Below are 16,532 nucleotides of genomic sequence, written 5' to 3'. Positions count from 1 at the left end.
CTAAATATATTCTGCGGAATGCAGCATTGCTTCTTCCCGCTGAATCGATAGCCTCTCACCCCAGACAAGGACCCGCCTGTCAGAATCCCGCCTCTCTTCGCTTGCACATGACCGGAAATACGTAATTTAGAGAAAGGGAACTTCCATATCCCTAAGAAGCACAGATTTGAGCTACTCCTAGGACAAGGGGGGGGGTGAAGGAGAAGGGTGTCAGTTCTCCAGGTCACATCTACGCGAGACTTCCAAAAACTTGGCGGCCCATGCTTCCGGTCCGGGTAACAGAGCCGCCCCCTTCCGGCGCCCTGGTCCCGCCCCGACGTCGGCGGTGACGGAAGTACGTCGGGGGTGACCTCACCCTCCAACATGGCGGCGGCGGTAGATTAGAGCCACGGGTCGAAGCAGCAACCGCCGCTGGGGGACCCTATCGGAAGCAACTGCCGCCGCCGCCGCCTCTTTCATCTCTTCTGGGGTAGGGGCCAGGGCCAGGTGAGGGGAGTGGGGCTCCGGGCTGACTGAGCTGAGTGAGGAGGCGATTTTCACCTGGGGAAGAAGGTGCCCAGGGACTACCGGTCCACCGACTCCCCCAGTGGTGCCGACGACGCGCGAATGAGTAGGTGAACGTGTGTGTGTCGGTGTCCACCAGCGCCCTCGCGCCCGAGGGTTTATGAATCTCACGGGGTCCGTCTCTGTATAGCCGCCCTGTCCGCCGTGGTCTGGCTCTGGACGCTTCTCCGGGTGTAGGCTCCCTGTGGCGGGGGAACTCGGCCTTTTCTCTACACTGCTCTTCTCCCACAAATAGCGTCACATGGAAAACCTAGGTCCATTTTTAGGGCTAGGCGGGGGACGTGAACTTGTCTTTGGTTGAGGAAAGTGTTTGCCTGACGTGCACTTAGAACGACTGACTGTACATTAGTTTTCCCAGAGCTCGTCGTTCCTTTCGGTTTGTTAGAAGTCTTAAGTTTTCTAGCCTTAATTCACTGCTGCTCTGAGGCCCAGTTTTTCAGAAAAACCTGCCTTTTTACCCTTGGAGAGGCAGTATACAGTTCACGCTGTCATTTTTTCTTTTATCCTCCCAGCATTCTAAAGAGATCTCAAGTTTCTTTCCTTCATATCCGATCTAGCTTTTTGAATTGATGGCTGCTGGCTGATAGCTTTGTTCAGCCTTAATCGCTCCATGCAAGTATTCATCCAAAATAGCTTTCACATTGCTTCTGTTTATAAGTTTTGACCTAAGTTGACAGTCCCTTCTCCCCTTTTTTGCCTTCTGAGGTAAAACCAAACGAAATCGTTTTGCGAAATGTGTCAGTAAGCATTCCCCTGGAGGTTTGTTGTAACCAGAATGTAGCTCTCTGCCCAGACTTGTGTGACCTTGGATTAGTTGCCACACCCTTCAGATACTTTTTTTTTCTACCCTCCCTTTTTTTTAAAACACTTTAGAAAATTGTGTAGGCAGCGAAGTGCTTATTCATATACACAGTTGTGTAATAAACTCAGCACATATCTACCTGTAAATTGAAAATATTCAAACCATTAGGAAATATTTTTTATTTGGAAGTAAAGGGTTAAGGATTTTTAACATCCTTTTACTCTGAACGATCAGGTACTATTCTAATTATTTTTTCAAGTGGTTTCTTAGGCTTATGTGGAGGAGTGTGCTCCAGTAGTTGGGTTGAATTCAGCTGAAGGATGTGTAAGTTGAACTCATTGTGTAGCCCAGGCTGGCCTCGAACTCGCTACGGTCCTCCTGCCAAAGCCTCGAAGTTCTGGGATTGCAAACCTGTGTCACCACTCCTGGCTCCAGGGTGTATAAGTTTGAGTGTAACAGTTTTGTAAAAGAGGAAGTGCTCACTTAACACATCATGTAATCAACATTTATAAAATATATATAGATTGGTGACTTGCCAAAAGAATAATCTTTTGTACCAGGGATCAAACTTGGGACCTTGCACTTGCGAGGCAGGAGGTGGCACCTGATATAAATCCCCAGCTAAAAAAAAAGTATTTTTAAAATGATTATTCTCTTGGGCCAGGGATTTAGCTCAGTGGTGCTGCTGCCTGCCCCCTAAGTGCAAGGTCCCAAGTTTGATCCCTGGTACCAAAAAACAAAAACAAAACAAAGCAGAAACAACATTGAGGTATCATTTGGTTGGGGATTTAGCTCAGTGGCATTGCCGCCTGCCCTGGCAAGGCCCTGAGTTTGATCCCGGATACCACAAAAACAAACAAACAAAAACAACAACAAAAAACCCAACCCAAAAAACTTTTTATGTGGTGAGGCGTGGTGGTGCTAGCCTGTAATCCCAACACTTGGGAAATTTAGGCGAGAGCATCCTTGCAAGTTCCAGGCCAGCCTGGAATACATAGTGAGTTCAAGGCCAGCCTCAACTGCATAGACCCTGTCTCAAAAAACAAAACAAGGGGCTGGGGATTTAGCTCAGCGGTTCGGTGGCCTGCCTTACAAGTGCAAGGACCTGAGTTCTCCCTGGTACTAAAAAACAAAACAAAACAACCAAGAAACAAAATATATGTAAACTGGGCATGGTGGCACAAGCCTGTAATCCTAGCACTGGGGAGGCTGAGAAGGGAGGATTGCTGTGAGTTGGAGGCCAGCCAGAACTACATAGCAAGACCCTATCTCAACCAGAAAGAAAGAAAAGAAAGAAAAAAAAAATGTGGTACTGGAGATCAAACTCCAAATCTTGCACTTTCAAGCCAGGTGGGGGCAACACTGAGCTAAATCCCGGGTCCTATTTTTCTAATGAAATATTTTAGAACAAGTTTTTGTTTGTTGGTAGGTCTGGAGATCAAACCTAGGACCTGGTTTATGTTAGACATGTGCTCTACCACTGAGCTACATTCTCAGCCCTAGACTTAGAGAGTAGCACAGTATGTTTCTATTCTGCTTTTGTAGTTTTTTAGACATTATTATTTTTTGGTACCAGGGATTGAACTCGGGACCTCGCGCTGTGAGGCTGAGAGGCACGCAGAGGAACAACTGAGCTAAATCCTCGGCCCTTTTCAAGCTTTTTTTTGGAGAATATTTACAAAAAAATGGGATGTTAAAAAAAAAATGTACCAAACAGTGTCATTATAGACTACTTAATACATTATCAATTGTTTCTAGCAAACAATTATTTTATATTCAAAGTTTGACTTCAGCTTCTAAGTTAAAAAATTTTATATATATATTTGGTTTTTTTGAGACAGTCTCTGTGTAATCCAGGGTGGCCTTGAACTCACTATGTAGCCCAGGCTGAAATCAAACTCATGGTAATCTTCCTGCCTCAGGCTCTGGAGTGCTGTTTTGGGGTTTTTTTAAAAAAAAAATAGGTCTTGCTGTGTAGTTTAGGCTGGTGTTCAGCTCACTGTTAGGACTCCAACTCTGGTTGATTGTCCTGCCTCAGTCTCCTGAGTGCTGGGTTTCTAGGAATGCACCCCCACACCCAGCTTCACTTTTTTGGGGGAGGGTCTTGGGGATTGAACTTGGGACCTTGAGCTTGTGAGGCAGGTGGCAGAACCACTGACCTAAATCCTTGGCCCCCCAGCTCCACTTTTTGACTTATATATAATGCTTTGAACATTGCGTGCATGTTTTATGTAGATAAGTGTTTTCATTTCTCTGTGGTGTATGCCTGGAAGTGGAGTAGTGTATGTAATGAATTTTATGTCTCCCTTTGTAAAGCCATGTACACAGACCCAGGAAGCCTGAAAGTGAGATTGTATGGCAGGGAAGGAACCCTGTGAATATGCTGTCTGTGAGCACCATCTGCAAAGTGGAGGTGTTTTGGACAGCTCTTAGACAAGAGTGTCTCAGTGTGGCATGTTTTATTTGGGGAAGGACTTTCAACACCCCACATTAGAATAGTAGTGTCTGATGAATTTAATTAATTTATTTTGAGACAGGGTCTCACTTTGTAGTCCAGGCTGGCTTTGAACTTACTATGTAGCCTAGCGTGGCCTCAGACTCGTAGTGATCCTCTTACCTCAGCCTCTGGAGTGCTGGGATTATAAACATTTGCCCCCATGCTTGGCTGCTGAATTTTATTTTGTTTTTTAATTTTTAAAAATTAATTAATTTTTTTGAGACAGGGTCTCACTATGTACTTGAGACTGACCTGGAACTCACTATGTAGCCCAGGCTGGTCTCAAACTCAACAGCAATCCTCCTGCCTCCGCCTCCTGATTGCTGGGATTACAGGCGTGCACCACTACTCCAAGTTTGGCTGCTGAATTTTAAAAATAACACCTTGCTTAGTTACATTTTAGCTGAATGGGGTGAAGTTTTGCAGTTTCACTTATTTTTTTCTACTTTTGGTGGTACTGGAGATTGAACCCAGAGTACTCTTATGTGAGCTATATCCTCATATATCTACATCATATGTATGGGGTATGTGTGTATACATATATATATATATATATATGTATGTATGTATGTATGTATACCATACATATGAATAGGTAGATAGATAAATGGCTTTTCTTTTCTTTTTTTTTTTTTTTTTTTTTTTTTTTTTTTTTTTGGTACTGGGGATTAAACTCGGGTCCTTGCGCTTGCGAGGCAGGCAGCAGAATCACTGAGCTAAATTGCCAGCCTTCTTTGTTTCTTCTTTAAATGAGATAGGATCTTACTGTATAGTATAGGCTAGCCTCAAAGTCTCAATCTTCCTGCCTTAGCCTTGCAAGTGCTGGGATTACAGGCCTCTACCACCATGCCCAGCTGCTTTTAAATTAATTATTTTGGGACAAGGTCTCAGTATGTTGCTAAATTGCACAGGCTTGGGTTGGACATGTGATCTTCCTGTCTCAGCTTCCTATGTAGTGAGGATTACAAAGGACTTGCCTAACATGCTACAAGGTCCTGGGTTTAACTGTCAGTTAAGTAAAGAGCTTGTTCAAAGCCAAGAAACTTCATTAGTGTTTTTAAAATTACAAAATTTTAGGGCTGGGGATTTGGATCAGTGGTTCTGCTGCCTGCCTTGCAAACACAAGGACCTAAGTTTGATTCCTAGAACCAAAAAAAAAAAAGTTTTGTTTTTGAGACAGTTTATTTTTCTCTTCATAAATTGGAATTGTAGATGTTCAACTCTATTTCTACAATTTAAAAATTCTTATTATGTTGTGATTTTATTTTAGCAGAAGGAAATGATTTGAAAAACAAATAGCCAGGTTGGTGACACTTGCCTGTAATCCCAGAGCTCTGGGAGGCTGAGACAGCAAGATCACAAGTTTGAACCTAACCTGGGTGATTTAGGAACTTAGACCCTGTCTCAAAATAAAAAAGAAAACAAAGGACTGTGGATGTAGCTCAGTGTGAAGGCCCTGGGTTCAATCTCCTATGCTTCAAATAAATGAGTAACAAAGAGATTCCTGAGATTATTTAACAAGGAAATAAGCTATGTAAAATTTTAAGAAGTTGTTATAGTTCTATTAGGCTAAAGAATATATAATTTATATACTATAATATTCTAAATTAATGTGTCCAAAATGAATTTTCAAAATTCTTTCTTTCTTTCCTTCTTTCTTTCTTTCTTTCTTTCTTTCTTTCTTTCTTTCTTTCTTTCTTTCTCTCTCTCTCTCTCTCTCTCTCTCTCTCTCTCTCTCTCTTTCTTTCTTTCTTTCTTTCTTTCTTTCTTTCTTTCTTTCTTTCTTTCTTTCTTTCTTTCTTTCTTTCTTTCTTTCCTTCTTTCTTTCCTTCTTTCTTTCTGGTTTTTGAGACAGGATCTCACTCTGCAGTTTAAGCTGGCCTTTAACTCACTAGATAGTCCAGGCTGGCCTTGAACTCATGGCAATCCTCGTGCCTCAAAAATTTTTAATTTTGGGGGTTGGGGATTTAGCTCAGTGGTTCTGGCACCTGCCTTAAGAGCAAGGGCCTGAGTTCAATCCCTGCTACCAAAAGAACAAAAAAAAGAAAAAAAAATTTCTAATTTTGGGCCAGGATTAGTGGTGCTGCCACCTGCCTTACAAGTGCAAGGACCCAAGTTTGATCTCTGGTACCAAAAGCAAAAAAAAAAAAAAAAAAAAAAAAAAAAAAAAAAATTCTAATTTTAGCAGGTATCCGAAGTCATTATGATGAGACAAGTTTGGAAAATACACAAAAGACATATAGCTTCAGATTTGCTTTTCGTAAGAATTTATAATAAGATTTGATAGTTGATGCGTATTTTCTGGTATGCCTTATTCCTTCTATAATCAGTGCTAGCATCCTGGTATTTGTACTAGTATTCATAATTGAAATCTGGCTAAGCAAAAGGAAAAAGCCAGGTATGGTGACAACACATTTGTAATTTTTGCTCTTGGGGGGCTGAGGCAGGAGGATCCCCATGTGTTCAAGGGCAGCCTGAACTACACAGTGAGACCCTGTCTCCAAAAAAAAAAAAAAAAAAAAAAAAAAAAATTGCCTAGCATGTGTAAGATTCTTGTGCTTGGGCCGGGGATTTAGCTCGGCGGTTCCACTGCCTGCCTTGCAAGCGCAAGGACCAGAGTTTCATCCCTGGTACAAAAAAAAAAAAAAAAAAAAAAAATCTTGTGTTTCATCCCCAGCACTGCAATAGTAAATTTATTGCTGAAGGATCATTCATTTGTGACAGGTTTTGGAGGTTCTACCAAATATTGTGTAAACACAGGATTAAATTACCCTTGGCTTCTTCAGGGTATCTGTCTGACTGATGACTGTGTGTAGCTCCATAGAGAAACAAACTAAAAAATCTGAGGCAGAGAAACAGGTAACATACAGTTGATGGTTTCTGTTGTGGAAAAGATAGGTATTATGTTGCACATACACCTGAGCACTGAGGGGTTTAGCTGGGGGAAGAGCACCTGCCTACGGTGAGCTTATGGCATGTGTGGCACAGCAAGCTGTTTGAGTCACTGAAAGTTCTGAAAGGTTGGCCATCATTGCTCTAGGCTCTGGGATCTCCTTACCCCTGGCAAAACAAAGATCATGTGAGGAATCACTTGGTACCAGAAACTTGTGTCTAGTTTGAATTCTGAAAGATGCTACTAGATTCAATGTAAAGAGAAAGGATATCTGTGTCCCTCTTACTGAAAATAGGCTTGAGGGCTGGGGATTTAGCTCAGTGGTGCCTTCCTTTTTTCTTTCCTGTCTGTCTGTCTGTCTGTCTCTCTCTCTCTCTCTCTCTCTCTCTCTCTCTTTCTTTCGGTACCAGGGATCGAACTCTGGTCTTTGTGCTTGTGAGGCAGGTGCTGGAACCACTGAGCTAAATCCCCAGGATCCTACTTCATTCTTTTGCTTCTTTCCACACTCTGTCTGATACTAGAAAAAAACACCTTGTTTTTCCTGTCATTTCTTTCCCTATTTCTATGTATTCGTGTTATTACTACTACATTCATGTCACCTAGTGCATTGTCTTGTGTGCAGTAAATTTGTGTTGAATTAGTGCAGCTTTTAGCCACCATACCCACAGGCATGCACCACTGTGCCTGATTTTTGTGCAGATGGTTTTTATATATGATATTTGTTAGAAATATAAGAGCCATAATCCTAATACTCAGAGGCTGAGACAGGAGGGTCGCTGTGTGTTCCAGGCCAGTCTGGGCTTCATAGTGAATTCAAGGCCAGCCTTGACATAGTTCCTGTCTCAAAAAAAAACAAACAGATGTAAGAGCCCGTTGTGCAGTGTGGTGATTAGGCACTGTGGAATGGAGCATTGTAAACAAAGTGAATGCCCTTAGCAGCAAGATCCCAGAAAAATGCAGTGGAGTTTACTTTTGGCATGTTCATGAAGCCTTTGTCCTGCAACTTAATGTAAATGTACCAGATAAGTATCATTTCTAGGGTCTGTCTACTTCCACTTTAGCCTGAATGAGCTGCTTTGTCGCTTATAAAAGTAGAGCCTCAAGTTCATTTATAAATTGGACATATGTTTTGTACTGTAGGTCTGGTATATTAGAGTGTTTATGAGAGTACCAAATATACATTTGTCTTAATTTTCTGTTACTCTTAATTGAATAATACCATAGATTGAATAATTCACCAGAAGAAGAGATTTATTCAGGTCATAATTCTGCAGACTGGGAAGGTCAGCAGCTTCACACTAACATCTGAGTAGCCCCTTCTTGCTGTATCATACATGGCAGAGGGCATTATATGGTGACACAGCATACTGGCTCCAGTCTTCATTTTATAAAGACACTAATGCCATTGTGGGGCTCTGTTCTTATAACCTCATCTAATCCTGATTATCTCCAAGTATTGTTAACACAGTAATTTAGGAGTTAAGTTTCAGCATGTGTACTTTCAGAGAGACACATTAAAACCATAGCAACATCTAACAGTGATACACTGAACTAAAATGAATAAATAATACCAAATATACAGATGTATGGGTATTATTAAAGAAAAAATATTTAGTGACACCATTAAAATATGTAGGCATAGGGACCACTCCAGCAGGGTCTTGCACTGGGGAGAGGGATTGGGTTCACTTCTGAATGGGCAAGTGGGAATTCATAACCAAGAAACAGTGCAGGACTCGGAAATTTCTAAGAGGAACCTTCCAGGATAAGGACAGTTCTGACTAAACTGACCTCGTAGGATTCTTGCTGAAGACAGGCCTCGTGATTCGACATTACTCGACGGATGAGGTACCTTGATCGGATATTTAGAATGGGGGCTTCTGACCAAATGGATTTAGGACAGTTATTTTGCTAAAATTAGATTTTAACAGGGAGTGCACCAGTTTGGCCAAGCAAAGTATCTTTGTCATTATTCATATATAACTAGGGCAAAAACTTTTGCTGTCCCAGCACTGCCTCAGATCTCTGCAGACTATCCTTGCCAGCAAGAAGGCTCACCCACGTTGTGACCCTTTGATCGCAGAGTTGGCGTCTTGCAAAAATTTTTCGAAAGAATTCCTAGTGAAGAGCCTAGAGTCCTTTTACCAGCATCCTCTCCTCTGGGCCAGTCTCATAGTTTGAGGAACTAGGAGGAAAGCTGACTGTACCCCTGCCTGGCATTTGACGCTGGGCACAAGTCAACTCCTGGATTATCAATGTAAAACATGTATAGAGTGATTCAAAGGACCCTAGATCTGACCCAAAGAATAAAGTAATCCCAGCACTTTGGAAAGCTGAGGCAGGAGGATCACAAATTCAGGGCCAGTCCAGGGAATGTAGTGAGACTGTGTCTTAAAAGTTGAAAAATTGGGCATCTCTGTGAAAGGCCTAGTTTCAATCCCCAGTACTAAGAAAAATACAAACCAAAAAACAAGGTAGTTCCATAGGGAAAGATAAATAAGATCTTTGAGGAGGGCTGGGAATTGAACCCAGAGAGTGCTGAGCTATATTCTCAGCCTTTAATTTTGAGACAGGGTCTTGCTAAATTATCTAAACTGGCCTTGAACTTGAAATCTTCCTGCCTCAGCCTTGAGTAGCTGGGATTACAGATGTGTACCACCATGTCCAGTTTGAGATTTTTTTGGAGGGGTGCTGGACATTGAACTGAGAGTCTCTTGCATGCTAAGCACATGCTCCGTCACTAAGCTACACTTCAATCACAAGAGCTTTTTGTTTGTCTTTTTTTTGGTTTGTTTGGTTTTTGAGATAGGGTCTCACTGTGTAGTTCAAGCTGGCCTTGAATTCACTGTGAAGCCCAGGCTGGCCTCTAGCTTACAGTGATACTCCTGTCTGCTCCTTTGATTACAGGTGTGCACAACCATACCCAATTTGATTGTGTGTGTGTGTACTGGGGATTGAATTTGGGACCTTGTGCTTGTGAGGCAGGTGTGGTGCCACTTAGCTAAATCCCTGGCCCCCAGCTTAATTTTTTTTTTTTTTTTGGTACCGGGGTGGAACTCAGGACTTTGTGCTTGCGAGGCATGCAGTGGCACCACTGAGCTAAATCCCCGGCCCTCCCAGCTTGATTTTTGAGACAACATCTTGTTATGTAGTCTTGGCTGGCCTTGAGCTCACTGTATAACCCAAGCACGCCTCAGACTCATGATGCTCTTCCTGCCACTGCCTCCTGAGTGCTGGGATCACAGTCTACAAGGTCTATTTCTTTTTTTGTTTGTTTTCTTTTTCTTCACAAGATCTATTTCTAAGAGAGAAAGGCACTTTGTAGTATTCAGAATATGTTTTCATCATGTAAAAGTAAATAAGCATGTAAGTATATGTTAACGTCTACTAGGGAATAAAGATGGAATGGTAAGTATGAGAGTTGGAAAGTTAGGAAATTCATGATAAAGTTCATATTTATAATTGGGCCATTGGGTTTTGCAAGAAAATTTGAAGAATATTGGGCTAAAAAATTTGGAAACCTGGTAAGCTTGGCTTTGTCTTTGGCATCTGGTTTGAAGGAGTAACTAAAAGTGTCTTTAGTGATAAGAAATCTTGATAAACATGAGAATTGTAAATACGAATTAAAGAATATACTTTTTTTTTTTTGAGATGTCTTGCTTTGTTGCCGAGGTTGGGCTATTGTGATCCTCCAACCTCAGCCTACTGCGTAGATGAGATTATAGGTGTGTGCCACCATACTTAGTTGACTTTCATTTCTTTTTTTCTTTTTTCTTTATACTGGAGATTGAACTCAGGACCTTGCACTTGCAAGGCAGTGGCAGCACCACTGAGCTAAATCCCAGGCCCTATTTTTCTGATTTTTTGAGTTAAGGTCTCAGTGTATGGTTTAGGCTGGCCTTGAATTTGTAGTCTTCCTGCCTTGGATTAGAGGCATTTGCCACTACATTCAGCTTGTTTATTTATTTAATTTATTTACTTATTTTTGAGACAGGGTCTCACTATGGAGTCCAGCCTGCCTTGAACTCATTATGTGTTCCAGATTTGCCTTGAACTCTGGCAGTCCTTCTGCCTTAGTCTGCCTAGTGCTAGGATTGCAGGTGTACTCCGTCATGCCTGGCTTAACTTTTTATTTAAAGCAAACATTATTCAAAATATAAATACTTCTTTATACTTTTTACCAAAAAGAGTAGAAGCCTAAATTGTTCTCTCTTCTTTTGGAGTTCTTTATAATTTATTCCTTGGTCTCTCTATATATTTAATAATCACCGTATTAGATCATTTTCTACTGAGTGTAAACATACTCCAGTGTCTGTCATTGGGTAAAAAAATAAAACACATGGAACCAAATGTGGTGGTGCACGCCTGTAATCCCAGCACTTTGGGAGGCTGTAGCAGTTCGAGTCCTGCTTTGGCAATTTAGAGAGACTCTGTTTTAAGCAATGAAAAGGACTGGGGCTGTGACTCAGTGTGAAGGCTCTTGGTTCAGTTCCCAGGACTGCAAAAACAGAATTCTCCTAATTTTCTCTTCAACCTCCAACCTATTCTTCCCTTCAACCCAAGTTATTTCTTTGAAAGAGGGCCAGGGATTTAGCTCAGTGATACCATTGCCTGCCTCACAAGTGGTAAGGTCCCGAGTTCAATCCCCCGTACCCCCCTCAAAAAAAAAAAAGGATGAAAACATTATCTACTCCTTCACTTTCCATTCATTGTTCAACTTCCTGCATTCTACCATTGCTCCTGCCAAACCTGTCAGAAATAAGGAATGATTCCCAAATGCCCACATCCAGTGAATTCTCATTTTCATTCCTCTGGATATATTACATTTGATACCTTTGTTTACTGTTTTACTGAAGTTCCTCCCTGTCTTGCAAGACCATTTTTCCTGGCTTCCTTTCCACCTTTCTGAATTTTCCAGTCTGATGGAGAGTTTTTCTGCCAGCTTCTTTAAATCTTTTGTTCATCCCTTACATTTTAGCTTTGTTCTCAATTCCAGTGTGTTTCAAGACACTAGTATTTCTCAATGTGTTTTTCCACCCTTGTCTCTTTTATCAAAATAGATAAAAATGCCCTGGTTCTTACTTGGTGGGGTGGGAGTGACAGGACCATATTCTTTCTTCTCCTGGAACTGAAAATGATTGCTACAAAGATTGGAGATTTACTGAGCTTGATTTCTATAGTTTGTAATTTTAAAACAAGTGATTTTCTTTTTTCAAATATGAAACTGGATACTTGATATTATGATAAACATATTTTGGTTTTCATCCATTGCTTCTGGTTTATAACTCCCACTATAAGAAGGATTATAGAGGCTTTAATTTTCCCTGACCATAAAGATTTCTCTGATCTATTCTTGTCTGATAGACCCCCTCCTCCTCCACAGGGGTCTTGTTATATACAGGAAGAAGGGATGCTGCACAGAGGAGCCAGAATGACTGAAGTCACGGACATTAGTGCGTTTTCTCAGTCAGCGTTAGGCATACTTTTCATTCAATCCTATTTCTGCACAGTTGCTCCTGCTTGGGTCGAGCCTATGCCTTGAAGTCTCCATAGCACCCCTAAAGGACAGAGTTTGCAGGGTTGGATACATGATCTTGCAGAGGTTCCTGGAGGGTGGCGCGCCCCTTTCCTCACACCTCACCTCTCTTCTCATACCTCTTTATCTGTTATCCTTTGTAATGTCATTTATAATCTGGTAAAAATAGCAGTTTCCCTGAGTTCTGTGAGCACTCAAGCAAATTAAATCAAGTCCAAAGAAGGATTGTGGGAACTCTGAAGCACAGGTAGAATAACCTGGGGCTTATGACTAGAGTCTTTAGGTGTGAGGGTCGAGGTGAGGGGTTGACAGGCTTGGACCTTATCTCTCAGCCTGTGGAATGGTGCTGTCTCTTAAGTAGATAGTGTCGGAATTGGATTAGATTAGATTAGAGGGCACTCAGCTGGCATTTGCTACTGTAGATTTGAATTCTTGTTTAATATGTGACGGGGGAACCTTCATATATTTGGTGTCAGAAGCTTCTATGTTGATTGTAGTATAAAAGCAGAGGAATTTTTGTGGGTGTGGTGATGCACATCAGTAATCCCAGCACTACAGAGGCTGAGGCAGGAGGATCACTGCAAGTTCAAGGCCAGCCTGAGCTAAACAGGGACACCTGTTTTTTTTAAAAAAAAAAAGGCTCAGGAAAACCAAGAAATTTTTCCTCCAACACAGTATTGAATATACTATTTATTTGTTTATTGGTTTTTGAGACAGGGTCTTGCTGTGTAATTCTAGCCTTGGACTCTCTACACTAGCCCAGATTGGCCTTAAACTTGGGGTGCTCTTACTGCCTCAGTCTCCTAAGTGCAGGGATTATAGGTGTGTGCCATGATGAGTAGCTTTTTTTTTTTTCTTTTTGAGGCCAGGTCTCTGTAGTTCAGGCTTTGAGCTTGCTGTGTAGCCTAGGCTGGCTTCAAACTTGAGTGATTGTCCTGCCTCAGTCTCCCGAGTGCTGGGATTATAGGTGTGTGCCACCATGCCCTACTGTAGCTTTTATTTATTTATTTTTAGATTTTTGGTTTTTTGAGATAAGGTCTCCTTTCTAGTTCAGGCTGGTTTTGAACTCATGAGAATCCTCCCATCTCAGCCTCTGAAGTGCTCAGATTACAGGGTGTTCACAGATACCCATTCATGGACATGGTTAAAATAATTTCTGTCCTATTGGCTAAAACAAACTAGCATCCTGTCATGTACAAGGCACAGAGTGCTGACTGGTACTTACTCTTGCTGAGTTAGTAGTCCTGTTTATATCTTATGATCTACCCATAGCAAATTTTTCAGTTTTTGTATGTTTTTATGCTGTTTCAAAAAACTTTTGTTCTGTTTCTTGATCTTATGTCTGAAATGCATCTATCTGTTTCTGGCCCTGAGTTGGTTTATTTAGTGAACACTCATGTTCCATGGCTGGCTTAGATTTTACTTTATAAAGTCTTTCATGGTTTCTACTTGTTTTCTCTTCCCCAGATGGATTTGTTGGCTTTCTCTCTTAGGTCTTCCTCCCCTCTTGCATGGATACTGAGTTTTATCATTGCTTTTTGTGGGGGGGGGTACTGGGGTTCAAACTCTGGGACCTTGCACTTGCCAGACAGTGTGGTGCTCCTGAGCTATATTCCTGGCCTCTTTTTCTTTTTTTGTTTTTTTTGGTACCAGGGATTGAACTCAGGTCCTTGTGCTTGCAAGGCAGGCCACCGAACAGCTGAGCTAAAATTCCCGGCCCTCTTTTTCTTTTTTTTTGAAATGAGGCCTACTATGTTGCTCAGATTGGCTTTTAACTGACTGCCGTACTCCAGCAAACCTCCTACCTCAGCCTTCTGAGTGTGTAGAGCTATAGAGTGCTTGATCTATGTTCTTATTTGTCTCTGTATTTTGGGTTTATTTTTTTTCCCTGACTTGTTTGAAAATTCTTTAAGACAGGTTATTTATTAAATTTACGGTTCTCTTTGTGTTTAATGCGTATCAACTATTTTGCTATGGGTTAGGAAATGCTATACATGTTGAGTGAATGCAATTCTGAGAAGTAAGTATAATAGTACACACCTGTAACACTAGCACTCAGGAGGCTGTGATAGAAGAATCAAGAGTTCAAGGGCCTGCCTGATCCACTTAGTGAGTTCAAGGTTTAAAGCACCTGGGCTGCTCCAAAGGTAGGAAATTAGATTCAGATGGCAGACGGGCAATAAATAAAGAAATAAAAGGGCAGATGTCCATTACAGTGCTGCTACTGGCTGATACCTGATAGACCGCAGGAAACTTTTTTAATGAGCTTTCTTTGATTTTTTTTTAATATCCCCAGTCCCCCTCTTTTTTTTTTTTTTTTTTTTTTTGTTTTGGTTTTTTTGTTTTTGTTTTTGCAGTGTTAGTTTATTTGAAAAAGTAAAAGTGAAGATTGAGGAGAAGCTGGCTCTGTAAAGTGAGCTTGGGCTGAGTAAAAGAAGATTAAGTAAAAGCAAGATTAAACACCCACAATAGTCTTTTTTTTTTTTTTTTTGAGACAGGGTCTCACTCTGTAGTTGAGACTGACCTGGAACTCATTATGTAGCCCAGGCTGGTCTTGAACTCACAATGATGATCCTGCCTCAACCTCCCCTGTGCTGGGATTACAGGTGTGGGCAACCACGCCCAGCTAATAGCCTTTTTTTTTTTGAGACAGTGACTTGGTGAATCATGAAGTTGTCCCAGCTGGGCTCTAATTTGCAGCCCTCCTGCCTCAACTTCCCAGAATGTTGGATTATGGATGTCTGGTTGAGTTTCCCTTTTCTTTCTTTCTTTTTCTTTTTCTTTTTTTTCTTTCTTTCTTTTTTTTTGGTACTGGGGATCACACTTGGGACCTTGTGCTTGCAAAGTAGGCAGCAGAACCACTGAGCTAAATCCCCAGCCCTGATTTCCTTTTTCTCATACATCAATTTTTTTTTTTTTTTTTTTTTGGTATCAGGGATCGAATTTGGGAACTTATGCTTGGGAGGCACGTGGTGGAACCCCTGAGCTAAATCCCCAGCCCTTCTTAACTATCTTCCCAATATTAAATAGTAAAGTATTTAAAGACTGTGATGGATATGTCTTGTTCCTCTGATACAAGCTGTAACTTTCCCCCTTTCTTTGGAGTATACATCAGCAATTTTGAAATACCTTTTTGACATTTATGAGAACTACTAAACTTCTAGATTGGTCTTGGTCCAATTACTTTATATATTGGATCTTTTAATAAAATTTAATAGTGTTCCTCCAAGAGAAGCAAGATGGACTTTTAAATGTTGAACCAAGATTCCTCTGATAGGCTAAGAAAACAGTGATATTAGTTGCAACTGTGAATGCACTTTCTTTTCTTTGGTGCTAAGGATTTAACCCAGGGCCCTGTGCATTATAGGCAAGTGCTCTACCACTAGGGTATATCCCAGTCCTATGGACTTAGTATTTAGGCAGACTCAGTAGGTTGCCTCTATATAGACATTCTTTGAGTATTTTAAATTCTTTTTTTTGGGTGGGCGGTACTGTGGATTGACCCCAGGACCTTCACTCTGAGCTACATCCCCAGCCCATTTTAAAAATTTGAGACAGGGTCTTGTTAAGTGACTAACTTGTCCAGGCAGGCTCAGAATCCTCATGCTTCAGCTTCCCAGAGTGCTGGGAGTACAGGTGTGTCTCTACCATGCCTGGCATGTTTTCAAATTCTGCATTTTCTGTATTTATCATTCTAGACATTTATCTTAGTTGTCAATTGCAGTTTAAAAACATTAAATGGCAAGCCAGGTGATACGGCATACACCTGTAATCCCATCACTTGCAAGGCTGAGGCAGGAGGATCGATGTGAGTTCAAGGCTTTCCTGGGCTACATAGTAAGTTCAGGGTCAGCCTGAACTACAGAGGGAGACCCTGCCTCAGAAAACACAAAAAAGTTAAATGGCAGCCCCCTCTTCTTTGTCAGTACTGGGGATTAAGCCCATATTCTTCACATCCCCAACCCTTGCTTTTACTTATTTTAAAAAAGTGTTGGGCTGCCTGCCTCAAAGCTCAAGGTCCTGAGTTTGATCCCCGGCACCAAAAAAAAAAAAAAAAAAAAAAAAAGGTTGCCCAGGCTGGGTTTGAACTTGAAATCCTTCTATCTCAGCCTCCCATAAGGTGGGGGTTACAGGCCTGCATATCCAGCTGGAACATTTCTGAAATAATAGGTTTTGCATTGCACACCTTTATTTTGTTTGTTTTTTGAGAGAGGGTCTCACTCTGTAGTTGAGACTGACC

At 41.4% G+C, this 16,532-nt stretch overlaps 1 protein-coding gene across 7 annotated transcripts in view; it reads left to right on the top strand.

The window, feature by feature from the left end:
* Nucleotides 1-286: 286 nt before the first annotated feature.
* The window catches only part of Bcl2l13 (BCL2 like 13), an 82,161-nt gene continuing 65,915 nt past the window's right edge, over nucleotides 287-16,532 (top strand). The window contains exon 1 of one of the 7 annotated variants that reach the window (XM_033760752.1): nucleotides 287-469. The gene's annotated coding sequence lies outside the window, so the exon portion shown is untranslated. The other 6 variants (XM_019208368.2, XM_010630372.3, XM_010630371.3 and 3 more) reach the window with 6 other exon arrangements.

This window comes from Fukomys damarensis, unplaced genomic scaffold (assembly GCF_012274545.1).
Source record: "Fukomys damarensis isolate Sample0158 unplaced genomic scaffold, DMR_v1.0_HiC HiC_scaffold_5, whole genome shotgun sequence".
NCBI lineage: Eukaryota > Metazoa > Chordata > Mammalia > Rodentia > Bathyergidae > Fukomys > Fukomys damarensis.
The sequence above is the reverse complement of the archived record's forward strand: the minus strand, read 5'-3'. Positions and strand labels throughout refer to the sequence as shown.